Source organism: Triturus cristatus, chromosome 9 (assembly GCF_964204655.1).
Source record: "Triturus cristatus chromosome 9, aTriCri1.1, whole genome shotgun sequence".
Lineage (NCBI taxonomy): Eukaryota > Metazoa > Chordata > Amphibia > Caudata > Salamandridae > Triturus > Triturus cristatus.
The window spans coordinates 547996523-548024085 of NC_140592.1; positions in this window are offsets into that span (position 1 = coordinate 547996523).

The following is a 27563-nucleotide window of genomic DNA, read 5'->3' on the forward strand; positions in this document are numbered from 1 at the left end:
ATTAGGCCAGAGCAAGAGTTAAGACCTTCACCTGTAGGCCATAGTACGAGTCTAAAACCTTAGCTATTAGGCCAGAGTAGGAGTCTAAGACCTTAGCTATTAGGCCAGAGTAAGAGTTAAGACCTTACCCAGTAGACCAGAGTACGAGTCTAAGACCTTAGCTATTAGGCCAGAGTAAAAGTTAAGACCTTAACCTGTAGGCCATAGTACGAGTCTAAGACCTTAGCTATCAGGCCAGAGTAAGATTTAAGACCTTAACCAGTAGGCCAGAGTAAGAGTTAAGACCTTAACCTGTAGGCCATAGTACGAGTCTAAGGCCTTAGCTATTAGGTCAGAGTAAGAGTTAAGACCATAAACATTAAGCCAGAGTACGAGTCTAAGACCTCAGCTATTAGGCCAGAGTAAGAGTCAAGACCTTAACCTGTAGGACATAGTACGAGTCTAAGATCCTAGCTATTAGGCCAGAGTAGGAGTCTAAGACCTTAGCTATTGGGCCAGAGTAAGAGTTAAGACCTTAACCATTAGGCCAGAGTAAGAGTTAAGACCTTAACCAGTAGGCCATAGTATGAGTCTAAGACCTTAGCTATTAGGCCAGAGTAAGAGTTAAGACCTTAACCAGTAGGCCAGAGTAAGAGTTAAGACCTTAACCAGTAGGCCAGAGTAAGAGTTAAGACCTTAACCATTAGGCCACAGTAAGAGTCTAAGACCTTAGCTATTAGGCCAGAGTAAGAGTTAAGACCTTGGCTATTAGGCCAGAGTAAGAGCTAAGACCTTAGCTATTAGGCCAGAGTACGAGTCTAAGACCTTAGCTATTAGGCCAGAGTAAGAGTTAAGACCTTAGCTATTAGGCCAGAGTGCGAGTCTAAGACCTTAGCTATTAGGCCAGAGGAAGACTTAAGACCTTTGCTATTAGGCCATAGTAAGAGTTAAGACCTTAGCTATTAGGCCAGAGTAAGAGTTAAGACCTTAACCTGTAGGCCATAGTACGAGTCTAAGACCTTAGCTATTAGGCCAGAGTAAGAGTTAAGACCTTAAAAAGTAGGCCAGGGTAAGAGTTAAGACCTTTATCTGTAGGCTATAGTACGAGTCTAAGACCTTAGCTATTAGGCCAGAGTAAGAGTCTAAGACCTTAGCTATTAGGCCAGAGTAAAAGTTAAGACTTTAACCATTAGGTCATAGTACGAGTCTAAGACCTTAGCTATTAGGCCAGAGTAAGAGTTAAGACCTTAACCAGTAGGCCAGAGCAAGAGTTAAGACCTTCACCAGTAGGCCAGACTAAGAGTTAAGACCTTAGCTATTAGGCCAGAGTAAGAGTTAAGACCTTAACCAGTAGGCCAGAGTACGAGACTAAGACCTTAGCTATTAGGCCAGAGTAAGAGTTAAGACCTTAACCATTAGGCCAGAGTACGAGTCTAAGACTTTAGATATTAGGCCAGAGTAAGAGTTAAGACCTTAACCAGTAGGCCAGAGTATGAGTCTAAGACCTTAGATATTAGGCCAGAGTAAGAGTTAAGACCTTAACCAGTAGGCCAGAGTAAGAATTAAGACCTTAACCAGGAGGCCAGAGTACGAGTCTAAGACCTTAGCTATTAGGCCATAGTAAGAGTTAAGACGTTAGCTATTAGGCCAGAGTAAGAGTTAAGACCTTAACCTGTAGGCCATAGTATGAGTCTAAGACCTTAGCTATTAGGCCAGAGTAAGAGTTAAGACCTTAACCAGTAGGCCAGAGCAAGAATTAAGACCTTAACTAGTAGGCCAGACTAAGAGTTAAGACCTTAGCTATTAGGCCAGAGTAAGAGTTAAGACCTTAACCAGTAGGCCAGAGTACGAGACTAAGACCTTAGCTATTAGGCCAGAGTAAGAGTTAAGACCTTAACGTGTAGGCCATAGTACGAGTCTAAAACCTTAGCTATTAGGCCAGAGTAGGAGTCTAAGACCTTAGCTATTAGGCCAGAGTAAGAGTTAAGACCTTACCCAGTAGGCCAGAGTACGAGTCTAAGACCTTAGCTATTAGGCCAGAGTAAAAGTTAAGACCTTAACCTGTAGGCCATAGTACGAGTCTAAGACCTTAGCTATCAGGCCAGAGTACGAGTCTAAGACCTTAGCTATTAGGCCAGAGTAAGATTTAAGACCTTAACCAGTAGGCCAGAGTAAGAGTTAAGACCTTAACCTGTAGGCCATAGTACGAGTCTAAGGCCTTAGCTATTAGGCCAGAGTAAGAGTAAAGACCATAACCATTAGGCCAGAGTACGAGTCTAAGACCTCAGCTATTAGGCCAGAGTAAGAGTTAAGACCTTAACCTGTAGGACATAGTACGAGTCTAAGACCTTAGCTATTAGGTCAGAGTAAGAGTTAAGACCTTAACCAGTAGGCCAGAGCAAGAATTAAGACCTTAACTAGTAGGCCAGACTAAGAGTTAAGACCTTAACCAGTAGGCCATAGTATGAGTCTAAGACCTTAGCTATTAGGCCAGAGTAAGAGTTAAGACCTTAACCAGTAGGCCAGAGTAAGAGTTAAGACCTTAACCAGTAGGCCAGAGTAAGAGTTAAGACCTTAACCAGTAGGCCAGAGTGAGAGTTAAGACCTTAGCTATTAGGCCAGAGTAAGAGTTAAGACCTTAACCAGTAGGCCAGAGTACGAGTCTAAGACCCTAGCTATTAGGCCAGAAAAACTGTTAAGACCTTAACCTGTAGGCCATAGTATGAGTCTAATACCTTAGCTATTAGGCCAGAGTAAGAGTTAAGACCTTAGCTATTAGGCCAGAGTAAGAGTTAAGACCTTAGCTATTAGGACAGAGTAAGAGTTAAGACCTTAACCAGTAGGCCAGAGTACGAGTCTAAGACCTTAGATATTAGGCCAGAGTAAGAGTTAAGACCTTAACCTGTAGGCCATAGTACGAGTCTAAGACCTTAGTTATTAGGCCAGAGTAAGAGTTAAGACCTTAACCAGTAGGCCAGAGTAAGAGTTAAGACCTTAACCTGTAGGCTATAGTACGAGTCTAAGACCTTAGCTATTAGGCCAGAGTACGAGTCTAAGACATAGCTATTAGGCCAGAGCAAGAGTTAAGACCTTAACCTGTAGGCCAGAGTACGAGTCTAAAACCTTAGCTATTAGGCCAGAGTAGGAGTCTAAGACCTTAGCTATTAGGCCAGAGTAAGAGTTAAGACCTTACCCAGTAGGCCAGAGTACGAGTCTAAGACCTTAGGTATTAGGCCAGAGTAAAAGTTAAGACCTTAACCTGTAGGCCATAGTACGAGTCTAAGACCTTAGCTATCAGGCCAGAGTAGGAGTCTAAGACCTTAGCTATTAGGCCAGAGTAAGATTTAAGACCTTAACCAGTAGGCCAGAGTAAGAGTTAAGACCTTAACCTGTAGGCCATAGTACGAGTCTAAGGCCTTAGCTATGAGGCCAGAGTAAGAGTTAAGACCATAACCATTAGGCCAGAGTACGAGTCTAAGACCTCAGCTATTAGGCCAGAGTAAGAGTTAAGACCTTAACCTGTAGGACATAGTACGAGTCTAAGACCTTAGCTATTAGGCCAGAGTAGGAGTCTAAGACCTTAGCTATTGGGCCAGAGTAAGAGTTAAGACCTTAACAATTAGGCCAGAGTAAGAGTTAAGACCTTAACCAGTAGGCCATAGTATGAGTCTAAGACCTTAGCTATTAGGCCAGAGTAAGAGTTAAGACCTTAACCAGTAGGCCAGAGTAAGAGTTAAGACCTTAACCAGTAGGCCAGAGTAAGAGTTAAGACCTTAACCAGTGGGCCAGAGTGAGAGTTAAGACCTTAGCTATTAGGCCAGAGTAAGAGTTAAGACCTTAACCAGTAGGCCAGAGTACGAGTCTAAGACCCTAGCTATTAGGCCAGAGTAAGTGTTAAGACCTTAACCTGTAGGCCATAGTATGAGTCTAATACCTTAGCTATTAGGCCAGAGTAAGAGTTAAGACCTTAGCTATTAGGCCAGAGTAAGAGTTAAGACCTTAGCTATTAGGCCAGAGTAGGAGTTAAGACCTTAACCATTAGGCCAGAGTAAGAGTCTAAGACCTTAACCAGTAGGCCAGAGTACGAGTCTAAGACCTTAGCTATAAGGCTAGAGTGAGAGTTAATACCTTAACCAGTAGGCCAGAGTAAGAGTTAAGACCTTAGCTATTAGGCCAGAGTAAGAGCTAAGACCTTAGCTATTAGGCCAGAGTACGAGTCCAAGACCTTAGCTATCAGGCCAGAGTAAGAGTTAAGACCTTAGCTATTAGGCCAGAGTGTGAGTCTAAGACCTTAGCTATTAGGCCAGAGTAAGACTTAAGACCTTTGCTATTAGGCCATAGTAAGAGTTAAGACCTTAGCTATTAGGCCAGAGTACGAGTCTAAGACCTTAGGTATTAGGCCAGAGTAAAAGTTAAGACCTTAACCTGTAGGCCATAGTACGAGTCTAAGACCTTAGCTATCAGGCCAGAGTAGGAGTCTAAGACCTTAGCTATTAGGCCAGAGTAAGATTTAAGACCTTAACCAGTAGGCCAGAGTAAGAGTTAAGACCTTAACCTGTAGGCCATAGTACAAGTCTAAGGCCTTAGCTATGAGGCCAGAGTAAGAGTTAAGACCATAACCATTAGGCCAGAGTACGAGTCTAAGACCTCAGCTATTAGGCCAGAGTAAGAGTTAAGACCTTAACCTGTAGGACATAGTACGAGTCTAAGACCTTAGCTATTAGGCCAGAGTAGGAGTCTAAGACCTTAGCTATTGGGCCAGAGTAAGAGTTAAGACCTTAACAATTAGGCCAGAGTAAGAGTTAAGACCTTAACCAGTAGGCCATAGTATGAGTCTAAGACCTTAGCTATTAGGCCAGAGTAAGAGTTAAGACCTTAACCAGTAGGCCAGAGTAAGAGTTAAGACCTTAACCAGTAGGCCAGAGTAAGAGTTAAGACCTTAACCAGTGGGCCAGAGTGAGAGTTAAGACCTTAGCTATTAGGCCAGAGTAAGAGTTAAGACCTTAACCAGTAGGCCAGAGTACGAGTCTAAGACCCTAGCTATTAGGCCAGAGTAAGTGTTAAGACCTTAACCTGTAGGCCATAGTATGAGTCTAATACCTTAGCTATTAGGCCAGAGTAAGAGTTAAGACCTTAGCTATTAGGCCAGAGTAAGAGTTAAGACCTTAGCTATTAGGCCAGAGTAGGAGTTAAGACCTTAACCATTAGGCCAGAGTAAGAGTCTAAGACCTTAACCAGTAGGCCAGAGTACGAGTCTAAGACCTTAGCTATAAGGCTAGAGTGAGAGTTAATACCTTAACCAGTAGGCCAGAGTAAGAGTTAAGACCTTAGCTATTAGGCCAGAGTAAGAGCTAAGACCTTAGCTATTAGGCCAGAGTACGAGTCCAAGACCTTAGCTATTAGGCCAGAGTAAGAGTTAAGACCTTAGCTATTAGGCCAGAGTGTGAGTCTAAGACCTTAGCTATTAGGCCAGAGTAAGACTTAAGACCTTTGCTATTAGGCCATAGTAAGAGTTAAGACCTTAGCTATTAGGCCAGAGTAAGAATTAAGACCTTAACCAGTAGGCCAGAGTACGAGTCAAAGACCTTAGCTATTAGGCCAAAGTAAGAGTTAAGACCTTAACCTGTAGGCCATAGTACGAGTCTAAGACCTTAGCTATTAGGCCAGAGTAAGAGTTAAGACCTTAACAAGTAGGCCAGGGTAAGAGTTAAGACCTTTATCTGTAGGCCATAGTACGAGTCTAAGACCTTAGCTATTAGGCCAGAGTAAGAGTCTAAGACCTTAGCTATTAGGCCAGAGTAAAAGTTAAGACCTTAACCATTAGGTCATAGTACGAGTCTAAGACCTTAGCTATTAGGCCAGAGTAAGAGCTAAGACCTTAACCAGTAGGCCAGAGCAAGAGTTAAGACCTTAACCAGTAGGCCAGACTAAGAGCTAAGACCTTAGCTATTAGGCCAGAGTGAGAGTTAAGACCTTAACCAGTAGGCCAGAGTACGAGACTAAGACCTTAGCTATTAGGCCAGAGTAAGAGTTAAGACCTTAACCATTAGGCCAGAGTATGAGTCTAAGACCTTAGATATTAGGCCAGAGTAAGAGTTAAGACCTTAACCAGTAGGCCAGAGTACGAGTCTAAGACCTTAGATATTAGGCCAGAGTAAGAGTTAAGACCTTAACCAGTAGGCCAGAGTAAGAATTAAGACCTTAACCAGTAGGCCAGAGTACGAGTCTAAGACCTTAGCTATTAGGCCATAGTAAGAGTTAAGACCTTAGCTATTAGGCCAGAGTAAGAGTTAAGACCTTAACCTGTAGGCCATAGTATGAGTCTAAGACCTTAGCTATTAGGCCAGAGTAAGAGTTAAGACCTTAACAAGTAGGCCAAAGTAAGAGTTAAGACCTTAACCTGTAGGCCAGGGTAAGAGTTAAGACCTTAACCATTAGGTCATAGTACGAGTCTAAGACCTTAGCTATTAGGCCAGAGTAAGAGTTAAGACCTTAACCAGTAGGCCAGAGCAAGAGTTAAGACCTTAACCAGTAGGCCAGACTAAGAGTTAAGACCTTAGCTATTAGGCCAGAGTAAGAGTTAAGACCTTAACCAGTAGGCCAGAGTACGAGACTAAGACCTTAGCTATTAGGCCAGAGTAAGAATTAAGACCTTAACCATTAGGCCAGAGTACGAGTCTAAGACCTTAGCTAATAGGCCAGAGTAAGAGTTAAGACCTTAACCAGCAGGCCAGAGTAAGAGTTAAGACCTTAACCAGTAGGCCAGAGTACTAGTCTAAGACCTTAGATATTAGGCCAGAGTAAGAGTTAAGACCTTAACCAATAGGCCAGAGTAAGAATTAAGACCTTAACCAGTAGGCCAGAGTATGAGTCTAAGACCTTAGCTATTAGGCCATAGTAAGAGTTAAGACCTTAGCTATTAGGCCAGAGTAAGAGTTAAGACCTTAACCATTAGGCCAGAGTACGAGTCTAAGACCTTTGCTATTAGGCCAGAGTAAGAGTTAAGACCTTAACCAGTAGGCCAGAGTAAGAGTCTAAGACCTTAGCTATTAGGCCAGAGTAAGAGTTAAGACCTTAGATATTAGGCCATAGTAAGAGTTAAGACCTTAGCTATTAGGCCAGAGTAAGAGTTAAGACCTTAACCAGTAGGCCAGAGTACGAGTCTAAGACCTTAGCTGTTAGGCCAGAGTAAGAGTTAAGACCTTAACGTGTAGGCCATAGTACGAGTCTAAGACCTTAGCTATTAGGCCAGAGTAAAAGTTAAGACCTTAGCTATTAGGCCAGAGTAAGAGTTAAGACCTTAACCTGTAGGCCATAGTACGAGTCTAAGACCTTAGTTATTAGGCCAGAGTAAGAGTTAAGACCTTAACCAGTAGGCCAGAGTAAGAGTTAGGACCTTAACCTGTAGGCCATTGTACGAGTCTAAGACCTTAGCTATTAGGCCAGAGTACGAGTCTAAGACATTGCTATTAGGCCAGAGCAAGAGTTAAGACCTTCACCTGTAGGCCATAGTACGAGTCTAAAACCTTAGCTATTAGGCCAGAGTAGGAGTCTAAGACCTTAGCTATTAGGCCAGAGTAAGAGTTAAGACCTTACCCAGTAGACCAGAGTACGAGTCTAAGACCTTAGCTATTAGGCCAGAGTAAAAGTTAAGACCTTAACCTGTAGGCCATAGTACGAGTCTAAGACCTTAGCTATCAGGCCAGAGTAAGATTTAAGACCTTAACCAGTAGGCCAGAGTAAGAGTTAAGACCTTAACCTGTAGGCCATAGTACGAGTCTAAGGCCTTAGCTATTAGGTCAGAGTAAGAGTTAAGACCATAAACATTAAGCCAGAGTACGAGTCTAAGACCTCAGCTATTAGGCCAGAGTAAGAGTCAAGACCTTAACCTGTAGGACATAGTACGAGTCTAAGATCCTAGCTATTAGGCCAGAGTAGGAGTCTAAGACCTTAGCTATTGGGCCAGAGTAAGAGTTAAGACCTTAACCATTAGGCCAGAGTAAGAGTTAAGACCTTAACCAGTAGGCCATAGTATGAGTCTAAGACCTTAGCTATTAGGCCAGAGTAAGAGTTAAGACCTTAACCAGTAGGCCAGAGTAAGAGTTAAGACCTTAACCAGTAGGCCAGAGTAAGAGTTAAGACCTTAACCATTAGGCCACAGTAAGAGTCTAAGACCTTAGCTATTAGGCCAGAGTAAGAGTTAAGACCTTGGCTATTAGGCCAGAGTAAGAGCTAAGACCTTAGCTATTAGGCCAGAGTACGAGTCTAAGACCTTAGCTATTAGGCCAGAGTAAGAGTTAAGACCTTAGCTATTAGGCCAGAGTGCGAGTCTAAGACCTTAGCTATTAGGCCAGAGGAAGACTTAAGACCTTTGCTATTAGGCCATAGTAAGAGTTAAGACCTTAGCTATTAGGCCAGAGTAAGAGTTAAGACCTTAACCTGTAGGCCATAGTACGAGTCTAAGACCTTAGCTATTAGGCCAGAGTAAGAGTTAAGACCTTAAAAAGTAGGCCAGGGTAAGAGTTAAGACCTTTATCTGTAGGCTATAGTACGAGTCTAAGACCTTAGCTATTAGGCCAGAGTAAGAGTCTAAGACCTTAGCTATTAGGCCAGAGTAAAAGTTAAGACTTTAACCATTAGGTCATAGTACGAGTCTAAGACCTTAGCTATTAGGCCAGAGTAAGAGTTAAGACGTTAACCAGTAGGCCAGAGCAAGAGTTAAGACCTTCACCAGTAGGCCAGACTAAGAGTTAAGACCTTAGCTATTAGGCCAGAGTAAGAGTTAAGACCTTAACCAGTAGGCCAGAGTACGAGACTAAGACCTTAGCTATTAGGCCAGAGTAAGAGTTAAGACCTTAACCATTAGGCCAGAGTACGAGTCTAAGACTTTAGATATTAGGCCAGAGTAAGAGTTAAGACCTTAACCAGTAGGCCAGAGTATGAGTCTAAGACCTTAGATATTAGGCAAGAGTAAGAGTTAAGACCTTAACCAGTAGGCCAGAGTAAGAATTAAGACCTTAACCAGGAGGCCAGAGTACGAGTCTAAGACCTTAGCTTTTAGGCCATAGTAAGAGTTAAGATGTTAGCTATTAGGCCAGAGTAAGAGTTAAGACCTTAACCTGTAGGCCATAGTATGAGTCTAAGACCTTAGCTATTAGGCCAGAGTAAGAGTTAAGACCTTAACCAGTAGGCCAGAGCAAGAATTAAGACCTTAACTAGTAGGCCAGACTAAGAGTTAAGACCTTAGCTATTAGGCCAGAGTAAGAGTTAAGACCTTAACCAGTAGGCCAGAGTACGAGACTAAGACCTTAGCTATTAGGCCAGAGTAAGAGTTAAGACCTTAACGTGTAGGCCATAGTACGAGTCTAAGACCTTAGCTATTAGGCCAGAGTAAAAGTTAAGACCTTAGCTATTAGGCCAGAGTAAGAGTTAAGACCTTAACCTGTAGGCCATAGTACGAGTCTAAGACCTTAGTTATTAGGCCAGAGTAAGAGTTAAGACCTTAACCAGTAGGCCAGAGTAAGAGTTAAGACCTTAACCTGTAGGCTATAGTACGAGTCTAAGACCTTAGCTATTAGGCCAGAGTACGAGTCTAAGACATAGCTATTAGGCCAGAGCAAGAGTTAAGACCTTAACCTGTAGGCCATAGTACGAGTCTAAAACCTTAGCTATTAGGCCAGAGTAGGAGTCTAAGACCTTAGCTATTAGGCCAGAGTAAGAGTTAAGACCTTACCCAGTAGGCCAGAGTACGAGTCTAAGACCTTAGCTATTAGGCCAGAGTAAAAGTTAAGACCTTAACCTGTAGGCCATAGTACGAGTCTAAGACCTTAGCTATCAGGCCAGAGTACGAGTCTAAGACCTTAGCTATTAGGCCAGAGTAAGATTTAAGACCTTAACCAGTAGGCCAGAGTAAGAGTTAAGACCTTAACCTGTAGGCCATAGTACGAGTCTAAGGCCTTAGCTATTAGGCCAGAGTAAGAGTAAAGACCATAACCATTAGGCCAGAGTACGAGTCTAAGACCTCAGCTATTAGGCCAGAGTAAGAGTTAAGACCTTAACCTGTAGGACATAGTACGAGTCTAAGACCTTAGCTATTAGGCCAGAGTAAGAGTTAAGACCTTAACCAGTAGGCCAGAGCAAGAATTAAGACCTTAACTAGTAGGCCAGACTAAGAGTTAAGACCTTAACCAGTAGGCCATAGTATGAGTCTAAGACCTTAGCTATTAGGCCAGAGTAAGAGTTAAGACCTTAACCAGTAGGCCAGAGTAAGAGTTAAGACCTTAACCAGTAGGCCAGAGTAAGAGTTAAGACCTTAACCAGTAGGCCAGAGTGAGAGTTAAGACCTTAGCTATTAGGCCAGAGTAAGAGTTAAGACCTTAACCAGTAGGCCAGAGTACGAGTCTAAGACCCTAGCTATTAGGCCAGAGTAACTGTTAAGACCTTAACCTGTAGGCCATAGTATGAGTCTAATACCTTAGCTATTAGGCCAGAGTAAGAGTTAAGACCTTAGCTATTAGGCCAGAGTAAGAGTTAAGACCTTAGCTATTAGGACAGAGTAAGAGTTAAGACCTTAACCAGTAGGCCAGAGTACGAGTCTAAGACCTTAGATATTAGGCCAGAGTAAGAGTTAAGACCTTAGCTATTAGGCCAGAGTAAGAGTTAAGACCTTAACCTGTAGGCCATAGTACGAGTCTAAGACCTTAGTTATTAGGCCAGAGTAAGAGTTAAGACCTTAACCAGTAGGCCAGAGTAAGAGTTAAGACCTTAACCTGTAGGCTATAGTACGAGTCTAAGACCTTAGCTATTAGGCCAGAGTACGAGTCTAAGACATAGCTATTAGGCCAGAGCAAGAGTTAAGACCTTAACCTGTAGGCCAGAGTACGAGTCTAAAACCTTAGCTATTAGGCCAGAGTAGGAGTCTAAGACCTTAGCTATTAGGCCAGAGTAAGAGTTAAGACCTTACCCAGTAGGCCAGAGTACGAGTCTAAGACCTTAGGTATTAGGCCAGAGTAAAAGTTAAGACCTTAACCTGTAGGCCATAGTACGAGTCTAAGACCTTAGCTATCAGGCCAGAGTAGGAGTCTAAGACCTTAGCTATTAGGCCAGAGTAAGATTTAAGACCTTAACCAGTAGGCCAGAGTAAGAGTTAAGACCTTAACCTGTAGGCCATAGTACGAGTCTAAGGCCTTAGCTATGAGGCCAGAGTAAGAGTTAAGACCATAACCATTAGGCCAGAGTACGAGTCTAAGACCTCAGCTATTAGGCCAGAGTAAGAGTTAAGACCTTAACCTGTAGGACATAGTACGAGTCTAAGACCTTAGCTATTAGGCCAGAGTAGGAGTCTAAGACCTTAGCTATTGGGCCAGAGTAAGAGTTAAGACCTTAACAATTAGGCCAGAGTAAGAGTTAAGACCTTAACCAGTAGGCCATAGTATGAGTCTAAGACCTTAGCTATTAGGCCAGAGTAAGAGTTAAGACCTTAACCAGTAGGCCAGAGTAAGAGTTAAGACCTTAACCAGTAGGCCAGAGTAAGAGTTAAGACCTTAACCAGTAGGCCAGAGTAAGAGTTAAGACCTTAGCTATTAGGCCAGAGTAAGAGTTAAGACCTTAACCAGTAGGCCAGAGTACGAGTCTAAGACCCTAGCTATTAGGCCAGAGTAAGTGTTAAGACCTTAACCTGTAGGCCATAGTATGAGTCTAATACCTTAGCTATTAGGCCAGAGTAAGAGTTAAGACCTTAGCTATTAGGCCAGAGTAAGAGTTAAGACCTTAGCTATTAGGACAGAGTAAGAGTTAAGACCTTAACCAGTAGGCCAGAGTACGAGTCTAAGACCTTAGATATTAGGCCAGAGTAAGAGTTAAGACCTTAACCAGTAGGCCAGAGTAAGAGTTAAGACTTTAACCAGTAGGCCAGAGTACGAGTCTAAGACCTTAGCTATTAGGCCATAGTGAGAGTTAAGACTTTAGCTATTAGGCCAGAGTAAGAGTTAAGACCTTAACCAGTAGGCCAGAGTACAAGTCTAAGACCTTAGCTATTAGGCCATAGTACGAGTCTAAGACCTTAGCTATTAGGCCAGAGTAAGAGTTAGGACCTTAACTATTAGGCCATAGTACGAGTCTAAGACCTTAGCTGTTAGGCCAGAGTAAGAGTTAAGACCTGAGCTATTAGGCCAGAGTAAGAGTTAAGACCTTAACCAGTAGGCCAGAGTAAGAGTCTAAGACCTTAGCTATTAGGCTAGAGTAAGAGTTAAGACCTTAGCTATTAGGCCATAGTAAGAGTTAAGACCTTAGCTATTAGGCCAGAGGAAGAGTTAAGACCTTAACCAGTAGGCCAGAGTACGAGTCTAAGACCTTAGCTATTAGGCCAGAGTAAGAGTTAAGACCTTAACCTGTAGGCCATATGTAGGAGAGTGGCATCGACTGCATAGTTGCCCCCAACTTTTTGCTGATGTTTTGACTGTTTTTATGACTTTAGCCAGGCTGTGGCCCTGCTATCCAGGACCCCAGCCTATCTGCTTCCTCTGACAAACTATGTGGGTACCCCAGGTACCAACCAATTGGATGCTGGGCATGCCCTACCAGTCCCTTGTAGATGGTACCCTAGGTACCCAGGGCATGGGTCCCCCAGTAGGCCTACCAGGGCTGCAGCACTTATTGTGCCACCCTGGGACAGCCACCCAAACTGACACCACCAGGCCACTACTGTAGCCTGGGTAAGGTGGTGCTAGCACCCCTTACAGGGACGTAGGTACCCTATGTCCCATACCATACAACACATATACTCTCATAGGTCACCCCTATGGCAGGCCCTGGTAATCCTACAGGGCTGGGTGCTGAGGTATGTGTGAGGGGGGACCCCTACGTGAGTAGGACCTCTCTGCAACCTTCGTAAAATCGTTACTGGGTTGTTTGTAGTGTAGCCATACCATATACTCTTAACCGCATTATAAGTTATTGCGTCATCGCTGTAACTTTGGAATGGCTACACCGAACCATATCGTGTTTGGTGTCAAACATGAAGGAATCATACCCCCAGTCCAGCCATGGGCATGGGGGCACGATTCCCCCTTGCTAGGAGGGTGATATGGGAAAAGCGGTAGAATTTGGAAACCAATTTAAAAGTGCACATGTACCACAAAATGGCTACTGTTCGCCACCTACACGACTCTGGCTGGCTGTTGCTGGGGAAAACCCCAGCCTCGCCATCTGGACAATAGGGCTCCTGTGGCAGGGAGGTGCCAGCACCTCCCCAGACAGGATATGTGGATTGGAACAGGGTGGGTGCACCAAAAGTCCATTCAGAGTTGCACGTAGGCAGCTGCAGAGCCCCAATTCTGCATACACCGCCTGGAACCGGTTCAGGGGCATCCTGCCCCTCGCCCAGGCGGGAAACACACAAAGGGGAGTGGGTGTAGCCACCCTTTCCCGCCTCTACTCTGATTGGTAGGCTCTATTTTGGACCATCCCCTAATCTTGGGGATATATGGGAATAACTTTGCCCTAGAGCTTTAGATTCGTACAGGACTTCACAGAACTGACCTTCGACGAGCTGCTGCCCAGCTGACTGAAGAAATCTCCCTTGGGATAAAGGAGTTATCCCCCTGCTTGGCAGGCACCTAAAAGACTACAAGATACCCGGTTGGAACTTCGTTGCTCTCACGACCTTCGACGCCTTCCAGCAACCTCGAGGTGGGTCTCCAGTGCATCCCAGCGTCCTGTGAGCGTGCCCAGCAAGTCTGAGCACCCTGGACCACGTGGGTGCCGAGATCCCCGCATACCCCGAGACACCGGCCACCTCTTGTCCAGCACACGACCCCGACCAGTGGGGAAGTTGTGCTTTGGCCCATTTTTGAGCCAACCTTCACGCAGCATTTGTGCCGACCCTCAGCTCCCTGGCCCGCTCCGGTGGCCCGTGGGAGCCCTTTTACGCACTCCATTTTGCTGCCTTCCGCGGTCCCTTGTCTCTCGACTGGTGGGCCCTGACGGAGGACAATCTTCCTTTCTAAGAGTTCCCCTGGTTGCTCCAGGCCTGCTCTACGCTCCCTGCAAAGGAGAGCACCCTCAGACCACGTGGGTCTGCACCAGCAGCTGCTTCGTTCATCTTGCGTGGGTTGCGGTTGCCAATGCTTAGTGGATCCAATCGGGACACTAACACCGCAGCGACCCTCAGCCGACGTGGGACAGTCGCCCTCCAGAAGCTGGCCTTCCTTGAAGCCTCCCGGAGCCCGTGACTGCAGAGCCCAGCTGTACCTTCCACACCTGAAGCACCCGACATCCACGAGCTCCTTCCTGTGAGCTCCCTGGTCACTGTGCTGTGACCCAGACTCTGTCCCCTCTGCTTTCAGGTTCATCTTTGTCTTTTCTTCAACTTTAATCTTCACGACTTCAGCGACACTTCCAGCTAGCAGCAGTTTGGACTCCTTTTCCATAGAAAATCAGCCCGCGACCCGACACCAGAATCGACCTATGCACCCGGCTTCCCTGGGGCAGGTAACAGTGGTACTTCGGTACTTCCGTGGTGGTGGGCTCTCCAAAGCCTTAAGTCCCAAGCCTTAACTTTGTACTGTTGTTAGAAGTGTCCTTAAACCTTAATTATTCAACCGCGACATTCTCCATAGGCTAACATTGCGATCCCGACAGCAGCTTCTCGCACTGCACACGCCTCCCGTGGGTCCCCTTCCTCTTAACTGTGGGTGGATTCTTAAGGGGCCAGCGATCCTGAATGCCCTAGGCATTGCCTGTAGAATTGTCGTGGTTCTTATACCACTATTTTAGTATATGGTTTGGTCCCCCCCTGGGGCCCATTGATTTCTGTGCTATTTATTGTGTTTAGAAATGCTTGTTTGAATTGTAACTTTGCCACTAGCCACATAAAGTGTCTGTGGGATTCTGTCTAGAATAAATACATATATTTTATATATATACCTGTGTGGGCTACTCTTTCATTTGGTTATTCAAGAGGTTATTATGGTAAAACAATAAGCTTAACACTCCTTCAAGACTTAGCCTGAAGGCTGCTCTCCACAGCTACCACTAGGATAGCTTTCTTAAAGGTTGTCTTAAACCTATCATCAATAGGAGTCGAATTGGACTGGTGCAAGGTGTCCCTATAACTAGGAACAGCATATGCCAGGCCAACTTCTCACATTGGTGTGCAGCGGTTGGATTCAAGCTTGCCATTGTTTTACCAGATAACACATTGAATTTCTAAAGTGAAAGCCACAAGGTACCAAAGGTACATATAAATTCAAGCTAGAATACAATAAGTTCTACTGAACTTGGAGTTGTGTGTAGAGGGTCTAGCACACCTTGACTACAACTCAAGAGAGGGTTCAGTAGGCCACACTTAGTGTAGGTAGATACATCACTACACTAAACATGTCTTCAAGTGGCACTAAGGCTATGGAAGGACCCCAGAGGGTCCCAGTAGATAAGTATGATAATTTCACCTTTGCTGAGCTCAGGGAAATGTGCACCCTTAGGAGACTGAAGACAGAAAGAGGTGCCAACACAAAACGTCTCAAAGAGATCCTGCTCATAGCAGACTTTATGGAGTCCATAGGATCCAGAGGGACGGACAACGTGGGTGGGCACCCCTCAGAAGAGGACACTCCCAGAGTGGAATCTGAAGAGGAACAGGAAGAGGATGAAAATCCTGACCTGGAAGACACAGACCACTCACAGCATGGAGGTGATGGCCCAAGAGGCACTCCCTCCACCCTTAAAAGGAGAGTGGTGGACCCCAGAAGGAACAGATCCCCCTCAGTGGGATCCAACCATTCTAGGGGATCCAAAGGGTCCTCTGCCTCTTCTCAGAGAAGAGAAACCTCTCATGAGAGGAAATGCAGACTGATCAAATTTGAGCAGGCTAAGCTTGAGCTTAAAAGAGAACAGTTAGCATTGGACAGGGAAACCCTGGAGCTTCAGAAAGCTTCAAGAAAGTGGGGTCTAGAGATCCCTGGTGGCAGTAAGGAAACCCCTAGAGTTAGAGAGAAAGTCCCTGACAATAGGAACCTCCACAAGATTGTGCCCCCCTATCAGAATGGGGATGATATCCACAAATGGATATCTGCTCTTGAAAGGGCCTGTAGAGTACAGAGGGTCCCAGTAGAGCAGTGGGCAGCAATCCTGTGGCTCTCCTTTTCAGATAAAGGGAGAGACAAGCTCCTCTCTGTAAGAGAAGAGGATGCTGATGATTATTATATCCTGAAAGATGCTTTAATAGATGGGTTTGGCTTAACCACTGATCAGTACAGACTTAAGTTCAGAGACACCCAGAAAGCACAAAATCAGGATTGGGTAGACTTTGTGGATTGTGCAACCAAGGCACTGGAAGGTTGGTTAACTGGCAGCAAAGTAGATGATTATACAGGATTATACAATCTCATAATGAGGGAGCAGATCCTTAACAATTGTCAGAACCAGCTCTTACATCAGCACCTGGTGGACTCTGATCTGACCTCTCCCCAAGAATTGGGAAAGAAGGCAGACAAATGGGTCAGAACCAGGATTAAGCAAAAGGTCCAGCCCTTGGGAGGTGCAACTAAAAAAGAAGATGCCAAAAACTCTGACAAGGGTGGGGAAAAAGGAAAAGACCAGCAGTCTTCAACAGGCCCCCAAAAAGCAGCTTCTGAGACTACCAAGAAAAACAAATCCAAACAACCAAGGAAGCCATGGTGTAAGTACTGTAAACAGACTACCCATTGGACTTCAGACTGTAATAAGGCCAAAGACTCCACAAGCACCACACCAGCCCCTAAGGCTCCTGTTCCCCCTAGTACAGTTACAGGTGTGGGTGCACAGAACAAGGGCATAGTAGGGTTGACCCTGGGATCTGGAGAGGACTCTGGCCTAGTCAGAACTCCTACTCAGGCTGTGCTAGTTTGTGATGGGGACTTGTCCCTGTTTGTGAGCCCCAGTGGTCTGGGCAAATACAGACAACAGCCAACCATAAATGGAAGGGAGTCACTAGCTTACAGGGATACAGGGGCCAGTGTCACTATGGTGACTAAGGACCTTGTGGACCCTAACCAGATCATACTTGGAGAGACATACCAAGTGACCAATGCTAGCAACGTTAGTACAGACCATGCTCTAGCTGTTGTGAACTTCTCCTGGGGAGGGGTAACTGGCCTCAAGAAAGTTGTGGTGAGTGCAGACCTACCTGTTGAATGTTTACTAGGGAATGATTTGGAGACCTCAGCATGGGCTGAGGTGGAGCTAAGTACCCATGCAGCAATGTTGGGTATATCAGCAGAAGTATTTGCCCTGACAAGGTCAAAAGCAAAGCTGACAGGAACTGAACAGGCCTTGGATCCTGGAAAAAGGGACCAAGGGCCTTCCAAGAGGAGGAGTAGCAGGGGTAAGGCCGAGCCTTCCCCCCAGGATCAGTCTGTAGAAACTCTTTTAGCAGAAGAGGATCTAGCTCCTGAAGAAGGAACTGCCCCAGAGGAACTGGAACCTGATCAGGTTGAGTTCTTGGGGGCAGGGGGACCTTCTAGGGCAGACTTGAGCCTGGAGCAGCAGAGCTGCCCCACTCTTGAACCCCTCAGACAGCAAGCTGCTGCTGAGGCTGCAGGGGATGCCAGTGGGACCCATAAGATTTATTGGGATGAAGGGCTCCTTTACTCTGAGGGTCGAGACCCCAAGCCTGGTGCAGCCAGGAGGTTGGTCATACCGCAGAAGTTTAGGAGCTTCCTGCTCACACTGGCCCATGATATCCCCTTAGCAGGACACCTGGGCCAAAATAAGACTTGGGACAGAATTGTCCCACACTTTCATTGGCCCCACATGAGTGAAGACTGTAAGAGCTTTTGCAGCTCTTGCATTACCTGCCAAGCAAGTGGCAAGGCAGGTAAATCCACCAAGGCCCCCCTGATACCATTACCTGTGGTGGGGGTGCCCTTTGAGCGGGTGGGGATTGACATCGTTGGTCCCTTAGACCCCCCAACAGCATCTGGGCACAGGTTCATTCTAGTGGTAGTGGATCATGCCACTAGATACCCAGAAGCTATTCCCCTTAGGACCATCACAGCTCCTGTGGTGGCAAGGGCCCTCCTTGGAGTTTTCTCCAGGGTGGGGTTCCCTAAGGAGGTATTGTCTGACAGAGGTACAAACTTTATGAGTAGTTACCTGAAGGCAATGTGGAAGGAGTGTGGGGTTAACTACAAGTTCACCACCCCTTACCATCCTCAATGCAATGGTCTTGTTGAAAGGTTCAACAAGACCCTAAAGGGTATGATTAAAGGACTACCAGAAAAGCTTAGGCGAAAATGGGATGTTCTTCTGCCCTGCCTTCTCTTTGCATACAGAGAGGTGCCACAGAAGGGGGTTGGCTACAGCCCCTTTGAACTTCTGTTTGGCCATCCTGTTAGAGGGCCACTTTGTCTAGTGAAGGAGGGATGGGAGCAACCTCTCAAACCCCCTAAACAGGACATAGTGGACTACGTACTTGGTCTCCGCTCCCGGATGGCTGAGTATATGAAGAAGGCAACTAAAAACCTGGAGGCAAGTCAGGAATTACAGAAAGCCTGGCATGACCAAAAGGCTGTCCTGGTGGTGTACCAGCCAGGACAGAAGGTATGGGTGTTGGAGCCAGTGGCCCCAGCAGCTCTCCAAGATAAGTGGAGTGGACCCCATACCATTTTGGAGAAAAAGGGAGAGGTTACCTACCTGGTAGACCTTGGCACTCCCAGAAGTCCCCACAGGGTACTTCATGTGAATAGATTGAAAGCATATGTGGACAGGGCTGACATGGGCTTGCTCATGGCAACAGATGAGGGACAGGAGGAAGAGAGTGACCCTCTCCCAGACCTGCTCTCTCAGAACCCTGACGATGGGTCAGTTGATGGAGTAGCCTTGGCAGGCAGCCTCACTGCCCAGCAGCAAGCAGATTGTAGACAGGTTCTACAAAGATACAGACATATGTTTTCTCTGACTCCTAGTCAGACCACCTGGTGCACTCACGAAGTGGACACTGGGGACAGTCTGCCTGTCAAGAATAAGATCTACAGGCAACCTGACCATGTCAGGGACTGCATACGGACTGAAGTCCAAAAGATGTTGGAGTTGGGAGTAATTGAGCCCTCAGATAGCCCTTGGGCTAGCCCAGTAGTCCTAGTACCAAAACCTCACACCCAGGGTGGTAAGAGAGAGATGAGGTTTTGTGTAGACTACAGGGGTCTCAATGCAGTCACTAAGACTGATGCTCATCCAATTCCCAGAGCAGATGAGCTCATAGATAGGTTGGCCTCAGCCAAATATCTGAGCACATTTGATCTGACAGCTGGCTACTGGCAGATAAGGTTAGCTGAGTCTGCAAAAGCCAAAACTGCATTTTCTACCCCTAGTGGGCATTATCAATTTATTGTGATGCCCTTTGGTTTGAAAAATGCACCTGCCACTTTTCAAAGGTTGGTGAACCAAGTCCTCTCAGGCCTGGAAGACTTTAGTGCAGCATATCTAGATGATATTGCTGTCTTTAGCTCCACCTGGGAAGATCACCTGATCCACCTGAGGGAAGTTTTAGAAGCCCTGCAGAAGGCTGGGCTCACTATCAAGGCTACTAAGTGCCAGATAGGGCAGAGTCAGGTTGTATACCTGGGACACCTTGTAGGAGGAGGCCAGGTTCAACCTTTACAGAGCAAAATCCAGACCATCATGGACTGGGTTGCTCCAACCACCCAGACTCAGGTTCGAGCTTTCTTGGGCCTGACTGGTTATTATAGGAGATTTGTGAAAGGATATGGATCCATAGTGACCCCCTTGAATGATCTCACCTCCAAGAGGATGCCCAAAAAGGTTCAGTGGACTGTCAGCTGTCAGAAAGCTTTTGATGACCTTAAACAGGCAATGTGCTCTGCTCCAGTGCTCCAAAGCCCCAACTACTCCAAAGAATTCATAGTTCAAACTGATGCTTCAGAGGTGGGGGTAGGTGCTGTGTTATCACAACTGAATGAGGAGGGCCAGGATCAACCAGTAGCTTTCATTAGCAGAAGGTTGACCCCCAGAGAGAAACGTTGGTCAGCCATAGAGAGGGAGGCCTTTGCTGTGGTCTGGGCCCTGAAGAAGCTGAGGCCATACTTGTTTGGTACTCACTTCATTGTTCAGACAGACCATAAGCCCCTCCTATGGCTAAAACAGATGAAGGGTGAAAACCCCAAACTACTCAGGTGGTCCATTTCCCTACAGGGGATGGACTATACAGTGGAACATAGACCTGGGAGCAACCATGCCAATGCAGATGGCCTCTCCAGATATTTCCACTTAGAACATGAAGACTCAACTGGTCAAGGTTAGTTTAATGTCCCTGCGTTTGGGGGGGGGTTGTGTAGGAGAGTGGCATCGACTGCATAGTTGCCCCCAACTTTTTGCTGATGTTTTGACTGTTTTTATGACTTTAGCCAGGCTGTGGCCCTGCTATCCAGGACCCCAGCCTATCTGCTTCCTCTGACAAACTATGTGGGTACCCCAGGTACCAACCAATTGGATGCTGGGCATGCCCTACCAGTCCCTTGTAGATGGTACCCTAGGTACCCAGGGCATGGGTCCCCCAGTAGGCCTACCAGGGCTGCAGCACTTATTGTGCCACCCTGGGACAGCCACCCAAACTGACACCACCAGGCCACTACTGTAGCCTGGGTAAGGTGGTGCTAGCACCCCTTACAGGGACGTAGGTACCCTATGTCCCATACCATACAACACATATACTCTCATAGGTCACCCCTATGGCAGGCCCTGGTAATCCTACAGGGCTGGGTGCTGAGGTATGTGTGAGGGGGGACCCCTACGTGAGTAGGACCTCTCTGCAACCTTCGTAAAATCGTTACTGGGTTGTTTGTAGTGTAGCCATACCATATACTCTTAACCGCATTATAAGTTATTGCGTCATCGCTGTAACTTTGGAATGGCTACACCGAACCATATCGTGTTTGGTGTCAAACATGAAGGAATCATACCCCCAGTCCAGCCATGGGCATGGGGGCACGATTCCCCCTTGCTAGGAGGGTGATATGGGAAAAGCGGTAGAATTTGGAAACCAATTTAAAAGTGCACATGTACCACAAAATGGCTACTGTTCGCCACCTACACGACTCTGGCTGGCTGTTGCTGGGGAAAACCCCAGCCTCGCCATCTGGACAATAGGGCTCCTGTGGCAGGGAGGTGCCAGCACCTCCCCAGACAGGATATGTGGATTGGAACAGGGTGGGTGCACCAAAAGTCCATTCAGAGTTGCACGTAGGCAGCTGCAGAGCCCCAATTCTGCATACACCGCCTGGAACCGGTTCAGGGGCATCCTGCCCCTCGCCCAGGCGGGAAACACACAAAGGGGAGTGGGTGTAGCCACCCTTTCCCGCCTCTACTCTGATTGGTAGGCTCTATTTTGGACCATCCCCTAATCTTGGGGATATATGGGAATAACTTTGCCCTAGAGCTTTAGATTCGTACAGGACTTCACAGAACTGACCTTCGACGAGCTGCTGCCCAGCTGACTGAAGAAATCTCCCTTGGGATAAAGGAGTTATCCCCCTGCTTGGCAGGCACCTAAAAGACTACAAGATACCCGGTTGGAACTTCGTTGCTCTCACGACCTTCGACGCCTTCCAGCAACCTCGAGGTGGGTCTCCAGTGCATCCCAGCGTCCTGTGAGCGTGCCCAGCAAGTCTGAGCACCCTGGACCACGTGGGTGCCGAGATCCCCGCATACCCCGAGACACCGGCCACCTCTTGTCCAGCACACGACCCCGACCAGTGGGGAAGTTGTGCTTTGGCCCATTTTTGAGCCAACCTTCACGCAGCATTTGTGCCGACCCTCAGCTCCCTGGCCCGCTCCGGTGGCCCGTGGGAGCCCTTTTACGCACTCCATTTTGCTGCCTTCCGCGGTCCCTTGTCTCTCGACTGGTGGGCCCTGACGGAGGACAATCTTCCTTTCTAAGAGTTCCCCTGGTTGCTCCAGGCCTGCTCTACGCTCCCTGCAAAGGAGAGCACCCTCAGACCACGTGGGTCTGCACCAGCAGCTGCTTCGTTCATCTTGCGTGGGTTGCGGTTGCCAATGCTTAGTGGATCCAATCGGGACACTAACACCGCAGCGACCCTCAGCCGACGTGGGACAGTCGCCCTCCAGAAGCTGGCCTTCCTTGAAGCCTCCCGGAGCCCGTGACTGCAGAGCCCAGCTGTACCTTCCACACCTGAAGCACCCGACATCCACGAGCTCCTTCCTGTGAGCTCCCTGGTCACTGTGCTGTGACCCAGACTCTGTCCCCTCTGCTTTCAGGTTCATCTTTGTCTTTTCTTCAACTTTAATCTTCACGACTTCAGCGACACTTCCAGCTAGCAGCAGTTTGGACTCCTTTTCCATAGAAAATCAGCCCGCGACCCGACACCAGAATCGACCTATGCACCCGGCTTCCCTGGGGCAGGTAACAGTGGTACTTCGGTACTTCCGTGGTGGTGGGCTCTCCAAAGCCTTAAGTCCCAAGCCTTAACTTTGTACTGTTGTTAGAAGTGTCCTTAAACCTTAATTATTCAACCGCGACATTCTCCATAGGCTAACATTGCGATCCCGACAGCAGCTTCTCGCACTGCACACGCCTCCCGTGGGTCCCCTTCCTCTTAACTGTGGGTGGATTCTTAAGGGGCCAGCGATCCTGAATGCCCTAGGCATTGCCTGTAGAATTGTCGTGGTTCTTATACCACTATTTTAGTATATGGTTTGGTCCCCCCCTGGGGCCCATTGATTTCTGTGCTATTTATTGTGTTTAGAAATGCTTGTTTGAATTGTAACTTTGCCACTAGCCACATAAAGTGTCTGTGGGATTCTGTCTAGAATAAATACATATATTTTATATATATACCTGTGTGGGCTACTCTTTCATTTGGTTATTCAAGAGGTTATTATGGTAAAACAATAAGCTTAACACTCCTTCAAGACTTAGCCTGAAGGCTGCTCTCCACAGCTACCACTAGGATAGCTTTCTTAAAGGTTGTCTTAAACCTATCATCAATAGGAGTCGAATTGGACTGGTGCAAGGTGTCCCTATAACTAGGAACAGCATATGCCAGGCCAACTTCTCACACCATAGTACGAGTCTAAGACCTTAGCTGTTAGGCCAGAGTAAGAGTTAAGACCTGAGCTATTAGGCCAGAGTAAGAGTTAAGACCTTAACCTGTAGGCCATAGTACGAGTCTAAGACCTTAGCTATAAGGCCAGAGTAAGAGTTAAGACCTTAACCAGTAGGCCAGAGTAAGAGTTAAGACCTTAACCTGTAGGCCATAGTACGAGTCTAAGACCTTAGCTATTAGGCCAGAGTAAGAGTTAAGACCTTAGCTATTAGGCCAGAGTAAGAGTTAAGACCTTAGCTATTAGGCCAGACTACGAGTCTAAGACCTTAGCTATTAGGCCAGAGTAAGAGTTAAGACCTTAACCATTAGACCAGAGTACGAGTATAAGACCTTAGCTATTAGGCCAGAGTAAGTTTTAAGACCTTAGCTATTAGGCCAGAGTAAGAGTTAAGACCTTAACCATTAGGCCAGAGCACGAGTCTAAGACCTTAGCTATTAGGCCAGAGTAAGAGTTAAGACCTTAGCTATTAGGCCAGAGTAAGAGCTAAGACCTTAACCAGTAGGCCAGAGTACAAGTCTACGACCTTAGCTATTAGGCCATAATACGAGTCTAAGACCTTAGCTTTTAGGCCAGAGTAAGAGTTAAGACCTTAACCATTAGGCCAGAGTACGAGTCTAAGACCTTAGCTATTAGGCCAGAGTAAGAGTTAAGACCTTAACCAGTAGGCCAGAGTAAGAGTCTAACACCTTAGCTATTAGGCTAAAGTAAGAGTTAAGACCTTAACCAGTAGGCCAGAGTACAAGTCTAAGACCTTAGCTTTTAGGCCAGAGTAAGAGTTAAGACCTTAACCATTAGGCCAGAGTACGAGTCTAAGACCTTAGCTATTAGGCCAGAGTAAGAGTTAAGACCTTAACCAGTAGGCCAGAGTAAGAGTCTAAGACCTTAGCTATTAGGCTAAAGTAAGAGTTAAGACCTTAACCAGTAGGCCAGAGTACAAGTCTAAGACCTTAGCTATTAGGCCAGAGTAAGAGTTAAGACCTTAACCAGTAGGCCATAGTACGGGTCTAAGTCCTTAGCTATTAGGCCAGAGAAAGAGTTAAGACCTTAGCTATTAGGCCAGAGTAGGAGTTAAGACCTTAACCATTAGGCCAGAGTAAGAGTCTAAGACCTTAACCAGTAGGCCAGAGTACGAGTCTAAGACCTTAGCTATAAGGCTAGAGTGAGAGTTAAGACCTTAACCAGTAGGCCAGAATAAGAGTTAAGACCTTAACCAGTAGGCCAGAGTAAGAGTTAAGACCTTAGCTATTAGGCCATAGTATGAGTCTAAGACCTTAGCTATTAGGCCAGAGTAAGAGTTAGGACCTTAACTATTAGGCCAGAGTACGAGTCTAAGACCTTAGCTATTAGGCCAGAGTAAGAGTTAAGACCTTAACCAGTAGGCCAGAGTAAGAGTCTAAGACCTTAGCTATTAGGCTAGAGTAAGAGTTAAGACCTTAGCTATTAGGCCATAGTAAGAGTTAAGACCTTAGCTATTAGGCCAGAGGAAGAGTTAAGACCTTAACCAGTAGGCCAGAGTACGAATCTAAGACCTTAGCTATTAGGCCAGAGTAAGAGTTAGGACCTTAACCTGTAGGCCATAGTACGAGTCTAAGACCTTAGCTATTAGGCCAGAGTAAGAGTTAAGACCTGAGCTATTAGGCCAGAGTAAGAGTTAAGATAAGAGTTAAGACCTTAACCTGTAGGCCATAGTACGAGTCTAAGACCTTAGCTATAAGGCCAGAGTAAGAGTTAAGACCTCAACCAGTAGGCCAGAGTAAGAGTTAAGACCTTAACCTGTAGGCCATAGTACGAGTCTAAGACCTTAGCTGTTAGGCCAGAGTAAGAGTTAAGACCGTAGCTATTAGGCCAGAGTAAGAGTTAAGACCTTAGCTATTAGGCCAGACTACGAGTCTAAGACCTTAGCTATTAGGCCAGAGTAAGAGTTAAGACCTTAACCATTAGACCAGAGTACAAGTCTAAGACCTTAGCTATTAGGCCAGAGTAAGTTTTAAGACCTTAGCTATTAGGCCAGAGTAAGAGTTAAGACCTTAACCATTAGGCCAGAGTACGAGTCTAAGACCTTAGCTATTAGGCCAGAGTAAGAGTTAAGACCTTAGCTATTAGGCCAGAGTAAGAGCTAAGACCTTAACCAGTAGGCCAGAGTACGAGTCTACGACCTTAGCTATTAGGCCATAGTACGAGTCTAAGACCTTAGCTTTTAGGCCAGAGTAAGAGTTAAGACCTTAACCATTAGGCCATAGTACGAGTCTAAGTCCTTAGCTATTAGGCCAGAGAAAGAGTTAAGACCTTAGCTATTAGGCCAGAGTAGGAGTTAAGACCTTAACCATTAGGCCAGAGTAAGAGTCTAAGACCTTAGCTATTAGGCCAAAGTAAGAGTTAAGACCTTAACCAGTAGGCCAGAGTACAAGTCTAAGACCTTAGCTATTACGCCAGAGTAAGAGTTAAGACCTTAACCAGTAGGCCATAGTACGAGTCTAAGTCCTTAGCTATTAGGCCAGAGAAAGAGTTAAGACCTTAGCTATTAGGCCAGAGTAGGAGTTAAGACCTTAACCATTAGGCCAGAGTAAGAGTTAAGACCTTAACCAGTAGGCCAGAGTATGAGTCTAAGACCTTAGCTATAAGGCTAGAGTGAGAGTTAAGACCTTAACCAGTAGGCCAGAATAAGAGTTAAGACCTTAACCAGTAGGCCAGAGTAAGAGTTAAGACCTTAACCATTAGGCCAGAGTAAGAGTCTAAGACCTTAGCTATTAGGCCAGAGTAAGAGTTAAGACCTTAGCTATTAGGCCAGAGTAAGAGCTAAGACATTAGCTATTAGGCCAGAGTACGAGTCCAAGACCTTAGCTATTAGGCCAGAGTAAGAGTTAAGACCTTAGCTATTAGGCCAGAGTGCGAGTCTAAGACCTTAGCTATTAGGCCAGAGTAAGACTTAAGACCTTTGCTATTAGGCCATAGTAAGAGTTAAGACCTTAGCTATTAGGCCAGAGTAAGAATTAAGACCTTAACAAGTAGGCCAGGGTAAGAGTTAAGACCTTTATCTGTAGGCCATAGTACGAGTCTAAGACCTTAGCTATTAGGCCAGAGTAAGAGTCTAAGACCTTAGCTATTAGGCCAGAGTAAAAGTTAAGACCTTAACCATTAGGTCATAGTACGAGTCTAAGACCTTAGCTATTAGGCCAGAGTAAGAGCTAAGACCTTAACCAGTAGGCCAGAGCAAGAGTTAAGACCTTAACCAGTAGGCCAGACTAAGAGTTAAGACCTTAGCTATTAGGCCAGAGTGAGAGTTAAGACCTTAACCAGTAGGCCAGAGTACGAGACTAAGACCTTAGCTATTAGGCCAGAGTAAGAGTTAAGACCTTAACCATTAGGCCAGAGTATGAGTCTAAGACCTTAGATATTAGGCCAGAGTAAGAGTTAAGACCTTAACCAGTAGGCCAGAGTACGAGTCTAAGACCTTAGATATTAGGCCAGAGTAAGAGTTAAGACCTTAACCAGTAGGCCAGAGTAAGAATTAAGACCTTAACCAGTAGGCCAGAGTACAAGTCTAAGACCTTAGCTATTAGGCCATAGTAAGAGTTAAGACCTTAGCTATTAGGTCAGAGTAAGAGTTAAGACCTTAACCTGTAGGCCATAGTATGAGTTAAGACCTTAACCTGTAGGCCAGGGTAAGAGTTAAGACCTTAACCATTAGGTCATAGTACGAGTCTAAGACCTTAGCTATTAGGCCAGAGTAAGAGTTAAGACCTTAACCAGTAGGCCAGAGCAAGAGTTAAGACCTTAACCAGTAGGCCAGGCTAAGAGTTAAGACCTTAGCTATTAGGCCAGAGTAAGAGTTAAGACCTTAACCAGTAGGCCAGAGTACGAGACTAAGACCTTAGCTATTAGGCCAGAGTAAGAGTTAAGACCTTAACCATTAGGCCAGAGTACGAGTCTAAGACCTTAGCTAATAGGCCAGAGTAAGAGTTAAGACCTTAACCAGCAGGCCAGAGTAAGAGTTAAGACCTTAACCAGTAGGCCAGAGTACTAGTCTAAGACCTTAGATATTAGGCCAGAGTAAGAGTTAAGACCTTAACCAATAGGCCAGAGTAAGAATTAAGACCTTAACCAGTAGGCCAGAGTACGAGTCTAAGACCTTAGCTATTAGGCCATAGTAAGAGTTAAGACCTTAGCTATTAGGCCAGAGTAAGAGTTAAGACCTTAACCATTAGGCCAGAGTACGAGTCTAAGACCTTAGCTATTAGGCCAGAGTAAGAGTTAAGACCTTAACCAGTAGGCCAGAGTAAGAGTCTAAGACCTTAGCTATTAGGCCAGAGTAGGAGTTAAGACCTTAGATATTAGGCCATAGTAAGAGTTAAGACCTTAGCTATTAGGCCAGAGTAAGAGTTAAGACCTTAACCAGTAGGCCAGAGTACGAGTCTAAGACCTTAGCTGTTAGGCCAGAGTAAGAGTTAAGACCTTAACGTGTA